Below are 20,875 nucleotides of genomic sequence, written 5' to 3' on the forward strand. Positions count from 1 at the left end.
ATTTCACACAACGTTCACATAATCAATGACCGAAAAAGGAATAGGCTGAAGCCACAAAGCTTATTTTTGCCTATCCTATACAATCCATAAGATAACCCAGAATATCAGCGTTACAAAGCAAATAAAAAAAATAAAATTTACTCTAAATTGTAATCCGTACTTATTTCACATTTTAATCATTTTACATTATAATCCTTAATTATTTTACATTTTAAGGCTTTTTTGAAACTCAACAGAGAGCTACAAAATTTCAACATCTCTAAGCCCGTTCCATAATATCAAAAGCCCGTTCCATATCTCTAAACTATCTACCCCATCAATGCCTCTCATAATCTTATATCCTCTGTCAGGCCACCCCTCAACCTCCAATTATCTGGAGAAAACAATCCACGTTTGTCCAACACATCCTCGTAGCTAAAATCCAAGTAATGTCGTGGTAAACCTCTTCTGAAACCCTCTCCAAAGTCTCCCCATCATTCCTGCAACGCAGCAACCAAAAATGCACACAATGCTCTAAAGAGGCTGTCCCACTTGGGCGACCTAATCCGCGAGTTCTGGCGCGTTTGCCCTCGACTCATACTCGCAGCATGGTTGACACGAGGTCCTAGGAGGTTTTTGTAGGTCGTGGCGTATTTTTCAACGTTGAAAAATGCCCGCGTGTAAAAAATGTTCGCCATGGAAACAATCGATACTTTTTTTACTCGTAGGTTTAGTCGTAGTAGGTCGTAGTAGGTCATCATGTTAGTCGTAGGTAATCGAGGGTAGTCGAAGGTAATCGAAGGTAGTCGTAGGTAGTCTTCATCATAGTCGAAGGGAGGTCGAAGGAGATCGCAGGAGGTCGTCTTCACTCTCCACTATTCGGTGTCCAATTTTCCCGAAGTTAGTCATAACTAGTCGTAGCTGGTCTTCAACATAGTCGAAGGAGGTCATGGAAACATAGAAACATAGAAAATAGGTGCAGGAGTAGGCCAGTCGGCCCTTCGAGCCTGCACCGCCATTCAATATGATCATGGCTGATCATCCAACTCAGTATCCTGTACCTGCCTTCTCTCCATACCCCCTGATCCCTTTAGCCACAAGGACCACATTTAACTCCCTCTTAAATATAGCCAATGAACTGGCCTCAACTACCTTCTGTGGCAGAGAATTCCAGAGATTCACCACTCAAGGGTCGAAGGAGGTCTTCTACATAGTCGAAGGAGGTCTTCAACATGACATTTTTTCAAACTCTCCTAAACTCTTCCAAACTCGCCAATTAGGTCGCCCAAGTGGGACAGCCCCTTAATTGCAGTTTGATTAAACTTTTATACTGCTGCAACACGACTTCCTAGGTGAGAACGGCCAGGGACATCGGGCCTCCGTAGAGGCAATTGCTGTGGCCTCAATAGGCCTGACTTTGGGGTGAACATGGGGTGGGGACGGGACATTGTGCCTTCCTCCACAGTGGTATCCACTGTGGGGGGATGATTTTTTTTTTTGTCTAATTGTAGTCCTGTAGGTCTGTGTCCAAGATGGCTGCCGTGAAGAGAGAGTGGACGCTGGCGCGCTTTGGCTGCCGCTGCTCTCTCTTCACACTGTGTTTTTGATTTTCTGTTTTTGGATTGAATTCTGTTTTTAATTTGTGTCTCTGTGATGTCTTTATTACTTGTTATATTCCGATTATATGTTTTTATTCCGATTACTATGTAAGGTGTCCTTGAGATGTCTGAAAGGCGCCCATTAAATAAAATGTATTATTATTATTATTATTATTATATACTCAATGCACCAACCAATGAAAGCAAATATGCCGGACGCCTTCATTTTTCAGTTGCAATCTTCTCACTTACAGGGAGATGTGAACTTGCTCCCCAAGATCCTTCTGTACATCAATACTCATTTGATTTCACAAGAACAAGAGACAAACCTACTGAATATATAAGACACTGAAAGGGATTTGATGTAGTAGATGCTGAGAGAATGGTTCTCATTGTGGGGCAGCCTTGCTCTGGCCAGTCAGGTTCTTGACTAATGGGTTTTCCACTGGCAACATGGATAGGGAGATTTCTTCTCCCTGTGTGGGAAGGAACTGCAGATGCTGGGTTTACACTGAAGATAGACACAAAAATGCTGGAGTAACTCAGCTGGACAGGCAGCAATCTCTGGATAGAAGGAATGGGTGACTTTTTGGGTCGAGACCCTTCTTCAGACTGAGAGCAGCATTTTGTGTCTATCTTCAGTTTAAACCAGCACCTGCAGTTCCTTCCTACACATGCTGTACTCCAGGAATGGCCTAACTATCAACTTCCCTATTTCTGAACTCAATGCAGTGAAGGCCAATCTGCCGTTAGTCATCTTAACCAGTTGCTGCCCTTGCCTGCTGGTTTTTATGAATCATACCCATGAACACTAAGATCCTTCCTGTACTTCACTTATTTGCACAGACTTCCCAGTGAAATAATAATCTGCGTTTGGAGGAATCCAATTTAGATCTATAACTCCTATAGCTCCTTTCCTATAACCTTGCAAATCAGCCCTCATCAAGGAATAATGGGAGCTTGTAACAATGTTAATGTATAAATCATGAGTGTGTTTTGTGTCTATCTTCGGTTGAGACCAGCTTCTGCAGTTCCTTCCTACACAACAGCAATCATGCGCTCTCATGGAGACACCGAGGGAACTAAATGAATGGAAAGCCCTGTGCAAACTCAGCTGCCATCCAACAAGAACAGGCCCAATCACCATCAGATACCCCATTCTATGTTGTCGGAAGGAACTGCAGATGCTGGCTTAAACCAAGGATAGACATAAAAAGCTGGTGTAACTCAGCGGGACAGGCAGCATCTCTGGAGAGAAGGAATGGGTGCGTTTTGGGTCGAGACCCTTTTTATGCCTCCATGTCACCTTCCCCTCAGCCAACTATGAACCATGCTATATTTCCTTGAGCATCGTCTGCTTTGATCTGTCTTTTTCACACCTTACATGCTCTATGTACCCTTCCATATCTCTAGTTTCCATCTCCATATAACAAGCATATAACCATATAACAATTACAGCACGGAAACAGGCCATCTCGACCCTACAAGTCCGTGCCGAACAATTTTTTTCCCTTAGTCCCACCTGCCTGCACTCATACCATAACCCTCCATTCCCTTCTCATCCATATGCCTATCCAATTTATTTTTAAATGATACCATCGAACCTGCCTCCACCACTTCCACTGGAAGCTCATTCCACACCGCTACCACTCTCTGAGTAAAGAAGTTCCCCCTCATGTTACCCCTAAACTTCTGTCCCTTAATTCAGAAGTCATGTCCTCTTGTTTGAATCTTCCCTATTCTCAAAGGGAAAAGCTTGTCCACATCAACTCTGTCTATCCCTCTCATCATTTTAAAGACCTCTATCAAGTCCCCCCCTTAACCTTCTGCGCTCCAGAGGATAAAGACCTCCCCTGACTCTCAGTCTGAATAAGGGTCTCGACCCGAAACGTCACCCATTCCTTCCCTCCAGAGATGTTGTCTGTCCCGCTGAGTCACTCCGGCTTTTTGTGTCTATCTCACATTCTCACTGGTAGAAAAAAATTCAATGGATGTGTAAAGGAAGAATCCACTACATGGCTGAAGACATAAACATTGGCTTTTGAATCCATGCTTGTAACATTAGTTGGATTTTATTGCTGATCTTCCGTTTACCATTCCCCCCCATATGCTAATGGTCACCTGCTTGATGTATTCATGCATTCTTTTCAAGGGGACTGCAATATAAAAGTAAAATGTAATGTTGAGGCTTTGTCAGGCCACATTTGGAATATTGTGAGCAGTTTTTGGCCCCATATCTGAGGAAGGATGTGCTGGAGAAAGAAGGAACGGGTGGCTTTTTGGGTCGAGACCCTTCTTCAGATTGAGAGTCTACAGAGATAAGGAAATGTAAGGTGTGAAAACAAGACATCAAAGGGGCTGAAGTTATCAAGAAAAATGTAGTATAGACAAATAGATAAATGTAGAATGCTGAGTGCTGAGGGTCCAGAGGAGTTTTATAAAAAATGATTCCGGGGATGATCGGGTGAATGTAGGAGGAGCGTATTATGGCTCTAGGCCCGTACTCGCTGGAGTTTAGAAGGATGGGAGGGAATCTAATTGAAATCCACTGGATAATGAAAAGCCTCGATAGAGTGGATGTGGAAAGGATTTTTCCAGTTATGGGAGACTCCAGAACCAGAGGGCACAGCCTCAGAATAAAAGGACGTGCCTTTAGAAAAGAGATGAGGAGGAATTTCATCAGTAAGAGGGTGGTGAATTCATGTGGAATTAATTGCTACAGACAATAGGGCAGCACAGTGGCGCAGCCGTAGAGTTACTGCGCCAGAGATCGGAGTTCGATCCTGACTACAGGTGCTGTCTGTACGGAGTTTGCATGTTCTCCCCGCGACCTGCGTGGATTTTCTCCAGATGCTCCGGTTTCCCCTCACACTCCAAAGACATGCAGGTTTGTAGGTTAATTGGCTGCTGTAAAATGTCCCCTAGTTTGTAGAATAGAACTAATGTACAGTGATTGTTTGTCGGTGCGGACTCGGTGGGCCGAAGGGCCAGCTTCCAGGCTGCTTCTCTAGACTAAACTAAACTAAACTAAACTTAGAGGCCGAGACATTGGGTCATTTTAATATTAGGCATCAAAGGTTACAAAATGAAGGCAGGAGAATGGGGTTGAGAGGGAAAAATAGATCAGCATGATTAAATGGTGGAGTAGACTCGATGGCCTGAATGGCCTAATTCTGCTTCTACGTCTTAAGGCCTTGTGATCTTATAAATGTTTGTGTGAGGCTGCACACAAAACTGGCACTGTCGTTGCACTCTGCCATTTAACTTTCTCCAAAATATGTATATCGTATAAAATAAATATGCAATATATATGTCCTTTTTTTGTGTATCAATGCAGAATACAATGTACTTGAAGTAAATTAATCTCAGAAATACATTGAAACCCTACCTATCCCGCATTAGCAGGGCAACCAATTGATTGTGGCAGTTCTTGCACATGAAAGGAGGTATCAGTGTGAAAGCTGTCACAAATTAGACTGCACTCAAAGCTTATTTTCTTCAGCCCACGGGTTTCTGTTATACTTGTGACGGGTGTGGGAAAGGTGGCCATCCCCCGCTGTGCATCAAACCATCCCCGTCAGTACTTGGATGTTCCCAATCATCATTGAAACGGCTTGCGTGTCGGAAGGAACTGCAGATGGTGGTTTAAACCGAAAATAGACACAAAATGCTGGAGTAACTCAGCGGGACAGGCAGCATCTCTGGAGAGAAGGAATGGGTGACGTTTCAGGTCGAGACTCTTCTTCAGTCTGTAGAAGTTTAGTTTAGTTCAGTCTGAAGAGGGGTCTCGACCAGAAACATCACCCATTCCTTGTCTCCAGAGATGCTGCCCAAAGATCCTATAGCGGAGCAAGATAGACCACTTCTTCTAAATGCAATGGGCTTACGTGTAGTACGCAACGGAGTGGAACGTGGGGCTTTTTTTCATCCATTTCAGTAACCCGACCCGATTCGCAGTGTAATCAACGTTGCGGGGGAACAGTTTGTGTTAATAAATGATAATTCTGAAAATGAGGAGAAGATTTTTATCAAATAACTTTTATTTTTACGAGGACGTTTCCGTCACCGGCTTCCGTCTCTGCACTAGTTATCTTTGCTCCGCTATGGGATCTTTGGTGCGGAGACGGAAGCCGGTTACGGAAATGGGGCCGAAAATTCCCCATGAATCTGCCCATGACCGTACTACATCTTTTTCGTTGAGTGGGCTATCTTGCTCGCTATAGGATCTTTGATACTGCCTGTCCCTCTGAGTTACTCCAGCTTTTCATGCCTATCTCCCATTCTATGTTAATGCAATGGTCTCACTTGTAGAAATATTCAATGGATGTGTAAAGGAAGAATCCACTACATTGCTGATGACATAAACATGACATAAACTCCTTAACTGGACTGGATGAATATGACAGTCTACAAAGACCCATATTTGTTGTATGTGCTCTTGTTTTTGATTTGATTTTAAAAGCAAATACTTGGCACAGGGTTTAAAAATCCCATTGCATTTCGAACATGTTCTTTTTTCCCTGTCTTATCTCGGTGATCCTCTGAGGACAGAGCAGCAAATGTGCACCAACATTGACCGAGACCATCAGCAGGGCTCGTAAAAATTCCCCTCCTGAAAGGTGCTGACAGAGAAGGTTGGATAAATCATTGAAAAAGCACTCAAAACGTCATGAGAAGGAAGTGTCCACGGACACGAAAATGACGGTGAAAACAAAAAAAAAAAGCCCTCACTCTCACAACTGGAGTGATCAGCATATTCACAACACCGACCTTCGGGATTTTTGCCTGCTTTTATGTAAGATTTTTTTTTAAATAATTTGCACTGCGGCTGAATCATTTATAAATCTACGTGAAAATAAATCATTCTAAGTGGAAACATGTTTTTTTATTACAGATTTTAGAAGTGCTGAATTCTGCAATGGCTTTTAATTGAGATGATTCATTGACATTTGTAGGCGGATTTAGAAGTCCACGTGTGACCATATCTTGTAGCTGGGGCCTGCTGACTAATAGTAAGATGTTTTTGGAAATGAACGGGTTTATTGAAACTGAAGAAAAATGTCCACCTTCGCTGTCATTGATGGCTGAAAATCGCATTTCATGCGTTTGCCTAACAGTTCTCTGTTGGCCATTTAACATACTTTACGAGGATGTTGCCAGGACTAGAGAGTCTGAGGTATTAGGGAGAGGTTGAGCAGGCTGGGACTCTATTCCTTTGGAGAGCCGGAGGATGAGGGGTGATGTTAGAGAGGTGTGTACGATCGGGAGAGGAATAGATCGGGTAGATGCACACAGTCTCTTGCCCAGAGTGGCTGGATCGAGGACCAGAGGACATAAGTTCAAGGTGAAGGGGAAAAGATTTAAGAGAAATCTGGGGGGGTAACTTTTTCACACAAAGGGTGGTGGGTGTATGGAAAATGTCGCCAGAGGAGGCAGGGACTATCCCAACAATTAAGAAACAGTTAGACAGGTACATGGATAGGACAGGTTTGGAGGGATATGGACCAAACGCGAGCAGGTGGGACTAGTGTAGCTGGGACATGTTGACCGGTGTAGGCAAGTTGGGCCAAATGGCCTGTTTCCATACTGTATCACTTGAAATTGGTTAACACCACTGCTACAGTGAAACATGTACTGAGAGTCCATCTGTTAATATTGCCTATAGGAACTCCTATAATTGACTTTAAGCCTCTACTAATCTGTAAACCGTCTGCTCTCCGAGTATATTTTGTGGTTGCACGCCCAAATATTTCACAATGGTCCCAGCTGCCCTTTGGTGTCTTTCTTGACTGGCTGGCAATCCTACAAATTCACTATACAGCGATATCAGGTTATTGAAATATTGATAAATATTGCTGTGGTCTGAACAAGCCTGATGAAGAAATCCGGTCGGGCCGAGTTCAATTGATTAGTGGGAAAAGAATATTCATAAATCTTGGTTAGCATGAAATTAAACGGCACGGTGGCGCAGCGGTAGAGCTACTGCCTTACAGCGCAAGAGACCCGGGTTCGATCCCGACTACGGGTGCCTGTCTGCACAGAGTTAGTACGTTCTCCCCGTGACCTGCGTGGGTTTCCTCCCACACTCCAAAGGCCTTCAGGTTTACAGGTTAATTGGTTTGGTATAAAATGTTACATTCTCCCTAGTGTGTGTAGGATAGTGTTAGTGTGCGGTGATCGCTGGTCGGTGTGGACACGGTGGGCCGATGGGCTTGTTATTTATTACTGCACTGGTGAGTATTTGGCTCATTGAGTCTGTTAGTCAGATTCCCCCTTTCTTTTTCCCCATGGTCCGACAAATGATTCTCTCTCAAGTTTTGTCATTGTGCACATTAGATCAAAAGGCAACAATGGGTTGGAAAAGAATGGAGAAATTATTTCAGCACATTTTCACAAAGATGATGGTGTGTATAGAGAAAAGACTTCCAGAGGAGGTAGTAGAGGCAGGTACAATCACAACATTTAAGATTCATTTGGACAGGCAGATGAATTGGAAGGAAATAGAAGGATATGAGCCAATATTCATAAATCGCCTTTTCTTTGACTGGTTAGCATGCAAACAAAAGCTTATACCTCTGTATACATGACAATAATAAACTTAACTAAACTAAACTAAATGCAGAGAGATTAACATAGATAGGTAGTCAGCGTGGATAACTCAGGCTAAAGTGCCTTCTGCATTCTGTCCAACTCTGAAACAATGATATTTTACTTCATCCGTGCAGAGGATCATGCATTTTTACCTCAATTTGGAGCTGGTGTTTTAAAAATGCAAAACTTCGACCTCTGCCTCCTGCCAAGGTTGTTAGATTAATAGTAAGATTAAACGAGAACTTACCAGTTTGAAGTTTGATCTGTATTTTATGAGGAGTTACGATGAGGGATTACGTGAAGAACCCGCTCAGTGCGCAGGCGCGGCATACTTCCAAGCAGTGGTGTGGAATCACAGATAGACACAGTTATTTGAAGTAAACATAGTAAAGATAAGGAGACATCAATTTATTAGTTTGATCCATATAATGAGGGTGGGAGCGGAGGGCACGTAATCCCTCATCGTAACTCCTCATAAAATACAGATCAAACTTCAAACTGGTAAGTTCTCGTTTAATCTTACTATTTTACTTCGGAGTCACGTGAGTGACTACGTGAAGACTTCAAAGCTCTGTGATTTCAAACCGTGTAACAGTTCATACTTCACTCGCTGCCGAAGTCATTCGAGGGATGAAGTATGTTATCGTAATCAACCATGAATCTGTTTGTAAAAACAATAATGGTGTTATTAACAACAACAAGACCAATTGCTCCCCCGGGCTTAAATTATATATTTTTTGCAGATTCTTTTTCTGCAAACGATACAGGTTCTGTCAGTGGTTTGTTATAAAAGTTTGGAACGTATACTCCCTAGACCACCCTGCAGTAGCCAGGATGTGGTCCATAGGCTCGTCCATCCTCTTAGTTACTGACGTGGAAGCTGTTCTGGTGGAATAAGATTTTATACACGTTAGTATTTACTCCAGCAACTCCCAGTACCTGCTTGAGCCACTAGAGATAGTTTAGCTCGTCACCCGACCATGAGGTTTCCTGTGGCTGACCCATAAGGCTTTTTCCTCTCCCTCGGTATTCCTTATTGTGTCGATCTCTAAGTGGGTCATGACACATAAAACGTGGTTCAGGTGGGTATGCCCGGAATTTCATGACTGGACCTGATGTTCCTGGTCTGTTCTGTTTGGCCAACCCTTGAATGGGCATGTGACACTATCTGGTGTTATAACCATGTTGTCCCATCGCAGTAGATGGGAGAGCTGGCTCTTTGTGTTGATGTAAGGCCACCAGCATGTCCATCTTCAGGGTAGGCTGTTCCAGGGTGAGTGACCTGGCTGGTGATCATCCCCTAAGGTATGTCAGGATTTCACTGACATCCCAATTTGGGTGTACCTATTTCTGGGGAATGGATTGATATACCTCTCCTGTATCTGATCACCAGTGAGCGGTACCCAAGTTGAGTAGGCTAACAGAACATGTCCTTCATTGTGGTGAAGACCTGCCAGGAGCTCCAGTACAGTTTTTTGTTATAGTTGAATGTGTAATTCCTGTTTTGGAAACAGTGTACCATTTCTTGATGCTCCTCAGGTATGTTCCCTAGGATATGCGACGGAATGCTGTCATCAGGTTGATAGTGCTCCTGATCCAAGCACAGCAATGGTCTTCCCAATTCTGCAATTCTTTTAATGACCATGTCGAGGATCACTGGGAACCATGCTTGTGGACTTGGTCCACTGTAATTTGCGTAGTACCCGACTGATGAAGCCGTAGTACCTATTGAAGAGGTAGAAGGAAAGGAAAACATAGAGATTAGGTTCCCCCCACCCCTCAATACGCGGGAATGTCTCCATTGCCGCTGCCTTGAGATTGGTTTCATGTGACGTAAGTTAGTACGTGGTGATTTAATTGGATATAAGGAATCGATATCTGGTGTCCATATTGCTTAGTGATTTCAGCAAATATTTTTGGTTTAAATGTATGTTTACAGTATTTAGCTCACCTGATAGGTGAGTTACTGATGGTCAAACATGTTTGACGACATGCGGTTTCCAATTGTTAATAAATTGTCCCCTAATATCGATGTTCTCCGCCCAAGTGGTTTGGTATATGCCACCACTGATGTTGTTATCTTATAAACGAACATGCAAATTTGGTGGATTACTGAGCAAATGCTTCACTAGAATTAAGTAAGTTAATATATAACATGTTTAAGTCAATTCATACTGGCATTAAGTATTACAAGCTCAGTAACACATCAGGACACATAAGATGTTACTCAAAACAGGTGGAAGTGTACAACCATAATCCTTCCTGCCGATAAATTCCATGATAACACTACAGATTAATCCATTTGCCCCCATATTACAGGTATAGAGATAGTTTTGAACACTAGTATCTCAGCTCATAGGAAAGGTACAAAGTTCAGTAGCTGGTAATGCTGCTATATCCCAATTACTTTGCCACGTAGTTGATTGGTGGTTAATGCACCATGACTGATAGTCTTAATGAATACCAGATAACAACGTTGTGGATGGTCAACGTAAATATCTGGATATATATTTTGTGCACCGTTCCCAGAGGCACTGCAATACTGGGTCGATGCGTGGAGTGGACGGAGCAAGCCCCTATTCCATCTCCCTGTTCCAAAATTCAATTTAATATATGGTCCCTAGATAAGGGACGTATCAGATTATTAAACTGATAAGAACAGATACTACACTTGATCTTAGCCAAAAGGCCGAGAAGCGATGCAGCTAAAGCTGTATCCAAGGATAGTTTGTCGTTAATATATAGACATGCCATGACGGAATGTTTCTAAGTGTCAGGGCTAGTTGATTCTGGATAACTTTGACTTAAATGCCGCAACGCTCATCATGGTTACTCCATCCAGGTAATTGCGGTATATCCGAAACTTATATGAGAAGGTACTGAATAGTGTGCATCTTCAAGGTCGATGTCTACCATAAAGTATCCTTGGATCCATGGTAGTAGTTACAAATCCCATGAATGGGTATACCTGGTGAAATATTCAAGTGGTTTATCAACGATGGTGCGACATTCACCATCGTGGGAGGGTAGACCACTTGGGGTGCTTGCTGAATTGGTGGCAAGATATTAATTCTATTCCCCTTGTATTTATTTTTTGGTATATAACTACCAAGAGTGATAGCTTCCTAACCAGGCGTGATTCATCCACCCCTTGTTAGTACAACCCTTAACCTTTATGTGATGGTAGGAACCATACTTATCTGTCTTCATTGTTGTTTTCTTCGGTTTCTGGTTCCTTGTTCTTGTAGGGACGATGTTTGTTGGGGGGTGGCACATTTTCCCCTGGGGCCTGCTCTGGGCCGTGGCCTAAAATGCTACAGGTTTGGCATGCAGGCCCCGAGCTTTCACCAGTACTATGAGGTAGACGCCCCTGGTGGACACGTAGAGGTGCTGCTGTCTGGTTTAGTGTGGTGCTCATTCCAGACTCTGCCCTCTTGTGCCGAATAGTTTGAACACTTCGTCCAGTTTTTTAGGACTGGTTTGGTAAGTGCCAGGTAGCAGGATCTGTGCTTATGAGGTCGGCGTTCTCATAGTCCTGTTAATTTCATAGATTGAGGGCAGTTTTGTGAGTTCATTTCAGAAGTTATGAGGTATACCGTTGAACAGTAGGGTCAGGTGTTTTGCCATACTACCCTGCCCTTCTGGAATGAGCAGGTGGACATGATAGCCGACGTCAGGGTACCAAATGCATTTTTAAAATATTTAGGTTAAATGCGCTGCTCAATGTATCCCCCAATAATGGCGGGCACTTTGAGTAAATGCAATTTAGGGGAGGCGTGATAAAACCAACGCCTCATGGCTACCTGTCTTGGAGAGGTTTTTTGGAAAAGACAGGTAGTAAGCTGGCCATCAGTTGAGACTGAAAAACCATCTCGCTAGTGGTGGAGCCACATAGCGGCCACACCCAGCAGCTCTTCCTGATCCTGTACCTCAAGCATACTCCCGATATTGTTCAGCCAGTGACCCCTCTTCATGACCAGCCCAGCCACTGGTCACCCCAAAGCTAACCACACTAAGGAGGAAGCGATGGGCAATGCCTAGGCACTGTGGAGGGTATGCCTGAACCCTCCAGCGAGACTGCCCCTCACGTAGCGTGTCTCGCAGGAGCTCCTGCTCCAGGAGCCGCTCCAGCGGCTCAGGCGGCTGTCTCTCTCCCTGCGGGTGGAGAGACGTCCCCTCCGACAAGTCGGAAGCCACCGGCCGGATGCCTCTTCGGATGGCTGAACATCCAGACCGCAGCTCAGGCACTAGCGGGACTGGCTTCGGCGCGGTGTGGGGATAGCGGAACGCCCGGTTAAATGTTCCTACCGCCTTCTTCTGGAGCTTTTGTGCCTTGTAGTAGCGAGAGCGCCCCTCAAGCAGCGCGTCTCGGGTCAATGGTCGAGCGGCTCAGGCGGCTCTCTCTCCCCCCGTGCGGGTGGAGAGACGTCCCGTCCCAAATCGGGAACACCTGCCGGATGCCTCTTCGGGTGGCTATACATCCAGCCCGCTAGCGGGCTGGGCTCGGCACGGTGTCGGGGAATAGAGGAACACCGGGTCGCTCCTACCGCCTGTTGCTGCCCCCCTTCCCCCCGACGGGAAACGTTCCTCCTCGAACGGGGGACAGTTTTGTTCCAGAGCCTTTTTCTCTGCCTGTAAAACACAAGCAGAAAAAGGGGCTCCCCTGTAAAAGAAACCCGACCTCAGGATACTCACCTGACGGTCCGTTTCTCTGTTGCGGGAGAGCCTAGCTCCCGCTGCCGCTGTTGCACTGCTGGCGTAATGCCGCGCCTGCGCACTGAGCGGGTTCTTCACGTAGTCACTCACGTGACTCCGAAGTAAAATTGCTAACCATTCTGACAAAAACAAAATGGTGCAAAATGTAATGGTTCTCTTTTTCAGCTTTCTACCAGAATCTCTTTCTTTAGCACAGACCCATCCTATGATGAAACAGGGGGCATGTTTAGAGATACAGCACGGAAACAGGCCCTTCGGCCCACCGAGTCCGCGCCGACCAGCGATCCATACACATTAACACTATCCTACACCCAGAAAGGACAATTTTTACATTTACCAATTGACTTACAAACCTGTACGTCTTTGGAATGTGGGAGGAAACCGAAGATCTCGGAGAAAACCCACGCAGGTCACGGGGAGAACATATAAACTCCGTACAGACAGCACCCCTAGTCGGGATCGAACCCGGGTCTCCGGCGCTGCATTCGCTGTAAGGCAGCAATTCTGTCGGAAGAAGGGTCTCGACCCGAAACGTCACCTAGTCCTTCGCTCCATAGATGCTGCCTCACACGCTGAGTTTCTCCAGCGTTTTTTTCTAAATTCTATGATGAAATTCAGTACCAAGAGGCTGCTATCCCCTTTTAAAGAAAGGATGTAGAATTAAGTACAAAGTGGATGGAGACATCATCTCGGGAGCATTTCAGACAATTTCTTGAATGAGAGTAAATGCAATGCATTCTATTATTACAACTCAGTTCATATGATTTGCCAATATCACATTTTTTGTTACAAATTTAGAGGTCAATTATCATCCAGTCTGAAGAAGGGTCTCGACCCGAAACATCACCAATTCCTTCTCTTCAGCGATACTGCTGCTTTTCCACACAGAGAATTGTGAGTCTGTGGAATTCTCTGCCTCAGGTGGAGGCTGGCCCTCTGGATGCTTTCAAGAGAGAGCTAGACAGAGTCAAGGGATATGTGGAGAAGATAGCAGAGTCAAGGGATATGTGGAGAAGGCAGGTATGGGGTACTGATTGTGGATGATCAGCCATTATCACATTGAATGGCGGTGCTGGCTCGAAGGGCTGAATGGCCTACTCCTGCACCTATTGTCTATAGATATTTTTTGTAATGGATTAGCCCGCAATTCATAGTTTTGTGGGCCTCAACTGCAAAGAAGGAACCTATTTAGCCATCAGACAGGCACAAAATGCTGGAGTAACTCAGCGGGACAGGCAGCATCTGAGTGATGTTTCGGGTCGAGACCCTTCTTCAGTCTGAAAATCGTCACCCATTCCTTCTATCCATAGATGCTGCTTTTCCCGCTGAGTTACTCCACCATTTTGTGTCCATCTTCGGTTAAAACCAGCGTCCGCAGTTCCTTCCTACACTGTTTAGCTATCATGCTTGTTGACTCCTTGAAAGATGCTTCTTAATCCCACTCTTTGACCAGAGGCCTGAATACATTTTCTTTTCAAGTATGTTCCCATTTCAAGTGCAATAGAATAGTAAGATTAAATGAGAACATACCAGTTTGAAGTTTGATCTTTATTTTATGAGGAGTTACGATGAGGGATTACGTGAAGAACCCGCCAGCCCGCATGCGGGTCAATCTTCAAAGCAGCGGTGTGAAATCACAGATAACAGTTGTTGAACTGAATATAGTAAGATTCGAGAAACTAGAACTACCAGCTGACCTCTATGAGAGAGGGTTGGGAGCGGAGGGCACATAATCCCTCATCGTAACTCCTCATAAAATAAAGATCAAACTTCAAACTGGTAAATTCTCGTTTAATCTTATTATTTTACTTCGGAGTCAAGTGAGTGACTACGTGAAGATTTCAAAGCTCTGTGATTTCATGCTGTGGACACGAGTCCATGCTTCACACACTGCATCAATTGACCAGGGATGAGTGAAATTTAATAAGCATGACATAGATTTTAAACATGCTGATGCTTTTTAATGACGAAATGATAATCATAGTAATCCCACTCATCCAGGAGGAATTATAAAACAGAACCTAAAAATACCCCCGGTCTGGCAATGGGTTAGTTATAACACATTTGGAAATTCACTTGTTTGACCATCCTGCAGCCGCAAGGATGTGGTCCAGCGAAACATCCATAACCCTCACTGCTGATGTTGTTGCAGCCCTGGTGGAGTGAGATTTGAAAACATCAGTGTTCACTCCTGCACAAGCCAGAACCTGTTTTAATCACCTGGGAATGGTCTATACTGATACCTACGTATGAGGTTTTTTTGTTGTTGTAACTAATAAAAATTGCTAATTCAGAGCCTCTAAGGCTCTAGGTGAGATAATGACTCTTGTAGATGTGTGACCACACACACAACCAAAGGTCCATGGGGTATGCCATGAAACTAGTTTGAGACCTGATGCCCCCGGTCTACTCTGCAAGACTAAGTCATGAACATAAAGTATCATATTATTTGCAGAAGTAACCATCCTGTCCAGTCGTAGCTTATGCAACGACTGGACCCATTGCGCTGAACCCAGCGCCATGAGGATAACCACTTTGTAAGTGATTTTGACCGAGGACAGGGATGTAGTTGGTCATTAACATCCTATATCTCCGAGTACCTGGGCCTGGGGGAATTTGAGTTGAAGATACCCTTCATAAATCTGGATATCAGAGGTCGAGACCCAACAGCGTGGTGTCCCGACCCCAGCAGGAAGTATGACGACAAGGCACTTCTGACACAATTTATAGCACTATAACTCCATCTCTCGTAAAATATAGCTTTGAGAGGAATTCCAAGACATCTGTCATACGTACCGTGTCATACGATATATTGGACTGTAAACAGAACACTTCCCATTCCTTGACATAGGAGATGTACTGTTTCTTGGTACTATCTCTTCAGGCCGCAGTGATTGCATCCACCGTACAACCTGACAGTCCGTACCCCAGGGCAGGTCTTCTCATAGTCTGTAAACCAACAATTTGCTTCGCTCATGCAGAGGATGGTTCTCCCCAGTCACGGGGTAAACTGGCAGATTTCTGCGTTTGGGAACAGCCATAAAGGGCTCTGTTATCATTCCCAGTATGAGTGGACCCTTGGCTGTGTAGGCCTGTCAGGCACTATCAAAAGCCTGAGGTGGCGTCTTGCTGGATTTTAAGCAAGCACCGACTGATGAGGCAAAATGGAGGAAAGACATAAAGAACATTCCTCCCCAGTGTAGCGAGAATGCATCCATCGTCACTGCCCCTGAGAATGGCCGCCATGCCAGATATTTTTGTAACTGGTGATTGAGACTAGATGCAAACAAATTGATATTTGGTGTTCCATCGAGCCACAATATCATTAAATACTTTGTGAGCCAACATCCATTCTGTGTTGTCATTGATTTACGTGATGATACACCAGCGCCAAATGAGGTTAGGTAAACTTATCACAGGATATTGACTTGATTGCACCCATGTGATTAATATATGTCACCACCGTAGTATGTCAATTTGTAGTTGAGCATGCAGATATGCATATTCGCACAATAAGCCTTTAACCCATAGAACGCACCTAGTGACTTTAGGTAGTTGATACCACATAACTGAGGGATTGGTAACTCATGCACATCCCATCCGCCTCTGTGACTAGAGATGGGATAGTAATTTCCCATCTTTAAGCACTAGCATCAGTTTGTAATATAACTGAAGGTTTAATGACCAAGAGTACTGGAGCAATGCTGAATACTGTTTGTTCATCATTGTGACTTTATAGCTTCAGCTAGTAATAGCATAGGTCTGTTAACAATGACCTAAATGGTACTTGAGAGCTTGCTCCTTTGCACGATGTAAGTTCATATAATGCAAAGGCCCCAATCACGCAGCTGAAAACAGCCACTAAATTGCCAATTACACTGGCCACTTGATGAATAAACAACCAGATTGTTGCAAGCTTTCATTAATTCTAATCTCTTGCCCCAGGGTGGAGTCACAGACAATTAATAGAGTTAAAGGTAAATCACAATCTATAACTCTAGTTGGTATCAACTTAAATTCAACTGGATGGTTGAGAAACCCCAATTTCTCAAATATTAGTTTTGCGGCTGAAACAGCTAATTTAGCAAGATTCAGCGTTTTTAGAATATCATCCAGATGGGCCATAAATATGTATTTTCGAGCTTTGAGCAGCCCAAGCACTGGCTTGGTAATTTGGTAAACCTGGGAGCTGGTTTGCCCATTTCGCAACACTTTAACTGCTATTGTTGCCCATCCAGCTAAATTTCAAATATCTCCGGTGAACCCTGTGAATGGGAACTGAATAGCATGCATCTTTGAGATTGATACATGCCATAAAGTATCTTATGGAAATCCGTTGTTAGACAGTAACGAAGTTTCCCATTCTAAAAAGTCTATACTGCACATGTGAATGTGAGTTAATCAAGGGTGATCCGACATCATCCATCTTTCGCTTGTTTGAATATCTGCTTGTATACCCAAACCTTTTTGTTTGGAATGAATAGATGTCCAATTTGGTGTATATTGTATGGGTGGCAATGAGTTAAAGGAAATTTAATTTGGAATCCTTGTATACTGTGCAGCATAAACTGATCTGATGTTATTCGTCGACATTCATGTAAAACAAGTGTAATCTATTACCAACTCGTAACTAGTCCACACACCCCGTGTTTCGGAAAGAACCAGACCCACCTACCTCCATGGTTACCGGTGGTCTTATGGTAAGCCCAAAGGCCCCTGATGCGGGTTCTGTTTCCGTCCTCAGGTTCAAATTCCATCCTTGAATTGGAGGATAGGACTGCTCGGGTGCGTGAATTGCACATTTCTCTCAGGGCCGGCTTGGCATTGGCCTAAAAGACCTCTGCCCAGAGAATCAGCTTTCAAGCTGCCACCAGCTTCAGTGAACCACTTACTGCCGATGGAGGCGTAGGGATGTTGTCGCCGAAATGGTGAGGCTTTTGCTCGTCGTAGGTACCTTGACTAGTCCGACAGCTTTACTTCCTCGTCCAGGTTTTTTACCTGTTTGGCTAGGTCATCTCCAAGGAGAAGATTTGGCGGCTGGACATTGCTGGCCTTGCCATCCATAGTCTCCCCAGATAGCGCTGTTCACTGCCGGCACTTTGTTCCTGTAATGATGTGACGTAAGGTCACTGATGCTTACCAAACTTGTAATGTGAGGGGAACTCTGGCCCCGGGTTTTCTGCCATAGGCTGGGAGCCAACTCTTCCGTGCAGCGGCATTCGGTTTGCGTGGATATCGCAACCCTTGATGCCATGACAGAATTCTTGAACCTCACGCATGCACTCCAGTATTTTTCACGGACATACTTCCGAGTTTGGTGTCAGTCACACACTGACGGCCTACACTCCCCTCCTCAGAGGGGGAGATATAATGCAGCCCTGCACCAGGCGCTGCTGCACGTCACCGACAAGACCTGCGCTGATATGGCCCCGTCCACATATTAGCGCAGGACGGGGCCATATGTGCCCTGCGGACACATCCATGCTCCACCTGGGTAAACGTCCGAGGACGTACCCATGGAGGGGAACCCTCCTTTTTTCTTCCCTAGGCTCCCCTCCTCAGAGAGATAGAGAGAGATATAATTTATTGCCACACAGCCAGGCTGGTGGAAATTTGGGTTGTCTGCAGCGATACAATAATAAAGAACACACAACCACAATAAAACTGTAACACAAACATCCACCACAGCATTCATCACTGTGGTGGAAGGCACAAAATTTGGCCAGTCCTCCTCCATTTCCCCCCCGTGGTCAGGACCAGAGTCCAGAGTCAGTCCAGGATCGGCTCTTCCTCACCGGAGACCGCGGCTTTAAGTTGTTGTAGGCCGCAGGCCGGCGGTCAAGATTTAAAGTCCCCGCCGCAGCCAGAAGCACCGTAGACTGCAGGGCCGGCGGTCGAAGCTCCCCTCCAGGGGTGATGGTAAGTCCATGCCGGCCCCGCGGCAGAAGTTGGCCGCGGGCCCGGCAGTGATGGCTTCTTCTTCCCCCGGGTCCCCAACGTGAGATCCCGGGCTGTAGACGCCGCACCAGCTGGAGCTCTGCAGACCGCGGCTTCAGGCTGCGACTTCAGGCTGCCGGCTGCCTCGGGCCAGCGAAACCAGAGAGGGAGATATAATGCAGCCCTGCACCAGGCGCTGCCGCGGGCCCCCAAGACCCGAGCTGATATGACTCCATTCCTTGGAGTATATCATGGTGGAGCATCTTTTCCATGAGATGCTCTATCCGGGAAAAACGTCGGAAGATGCTCCCCACTGCAGGAGGCGAACCCTCCTGGCCGGACTAGTCCGAGTCAACCGGCCTGCCGAGCCGGGTCTCCCCACGGAGCCGGGATTCCCCTTGCGGAGCCGGGATTCCCCACGGTCACCGTAGCCGGGTTTCCCCCCAGCCGGGTTTCCCTCGCGGATCTGGGATTCCCCACGGTCTCCGTAGCTGGGTATCCCCGAGCCGGGTTTCCCTCGCGGAGCCGGGATTCCCCACGGTCTCCGTAACCGGGTTTCCTCGCGGACACAGGATTTCCCAGAACGTCATCCAGCAGGAACTCTGTAAAAGAGCTTCCTGCAAGACAAAAAGCACAACCTGAAAAATAAGTTCGAAACTTACCTTCAGGTTTAAAACGTACCGCTGGAGGAGCGACGCGCCTGCCAGCCAGTCGTGCGCCATGCGTTAGACGTAATGATGCGCATGCGGGCTGGCGGGTTCTTCACGTAGTCACTCACGTGACTCCGAAGTAAAATCTGCTTTCATCAACATTTCATGCACACTCCAAGTCTGGTTCTTCAGATACCAAGCGATGTGAATCTCACTTTAGAAATAGTTTCAAGGCCTTGGAGAAAATGTAGAGTAGATTTACCAGAATAATTCATTAATGCGGAGAAGCCAGAGAAGATGGTTTTGTTTTCCGATCGGTAAGCACAATTAAGGTGAGATCTTTTACAGATTTTAAAACTATTGACTGGAGCGTATGCAGAGAAGATCCTAAAAGTTGACCAGGCAGTCTGCATTCCCTTCTTTTAGTTTAGTTTAGTTTAGAAATACTGCGCGGAAACAGGCCCTTCTGCCCACCGTGGCCGTACCGACCAGCGATCCCCGCACACGAAAGGGGCTGTCCCACTGCAGCGACCTAATCCGCGAGTTCAGACGAGTTTGCCCTCGGCTCATACTCACAGCATGATTGACACGAGGTCCTAGGAGGTCTTTGTAACTCTCCTTCATGCTCGTGAATAGTCCCCGCGTACACTCTGGTTTCTCCCACATCTGATAGAAGTGCAGGTTTGTAGGTTAATTGGCTTTCTGTAAATTGTCCCTGCTGTGTAGGATACAACTGGTGTATGATAGATTGTGGTCGGTGTGGACTTGGTGGGCCAAAGGGCCTGTTTCCATATATACGTTTTACATATATATCTTAATTTCATTGAACCATATATGGTTGAATATGTGGCATTATTTTTGTTTTGTTTCTATAGTCAAAGGGTAAGGTTGATTGATTTATTTGTGCAGAACAGTGATGGAAGTCTGACTCCTCTTGCCTTGTTTCTATGTTTTTGTTTCTCTATATATATGCATAACAGCATGAATTATAATCTGATTTTCATACATGAATATACTAAGGTCATTCATGTGCTGCACCTGTTGATCAGAGCCTGGCTCTACTGTGGAATGTAATTAGGAATGTAATTTAGCCTGACCTTATTCATACCTAATCCAATTTGAAGCATAAATGGTACATTCAAGTGTAAGTTAAAAGACTCGCTACAGTATGCACCAGATTGCACAATTTCAAGCTGAAAAATGCAAAAGAGGGGACACCTTCCCCACCTCGGTCGCTACGCTATCTTGCAATTTCTCACTCTCAACTCTCACCCAATGTTGGCAGCCCTGCAATTATATCTGCAATGCTTAAGAACAACTGGGGAACAGCGTGTGTATGGTCGGCCAAATGCTTCCCATTCACATCTGTTACGTAGAAAGTCTTTCTGAGTGAGCAGTGCTAAA

At 45.2% G+C, this 20,875-nt stretch overlaps 1 non-coding gene across 1 annotated transcript; it reads right to left on the bottom strand.

Annotated features, from left to right (window-relative positions):
- Window positions 1-10,677: 10,677 nt before the first annotated feature.
- On the bottom strand, window positions 10,678-10,869 carry LOC116970568. Its single transcript, XR_004411187.1, has one exon. It is a non-coding gene; the product is annotated as a U2 spliceosomal RNA (small nuclear RNA).
- Between the last annotated feature and the right edge of the window lie 10,006 nt (window positions 10,870-20,875).

Source organism: Amblyraja radiata, chromosome 2, assembly GCF_010909765.2.
Source record: "Amblyraja radiata isolate CabotCenter1 chromosome 2, sAmbRad1.1.pri, whole genome shotgun sequence".
Lineage (NCBI taxonomy): Eukaryota > Metazoa > Chordata > Chondrichthyes > Rajiformes > Rajidae > Amblyraja > Amblyraja radiata.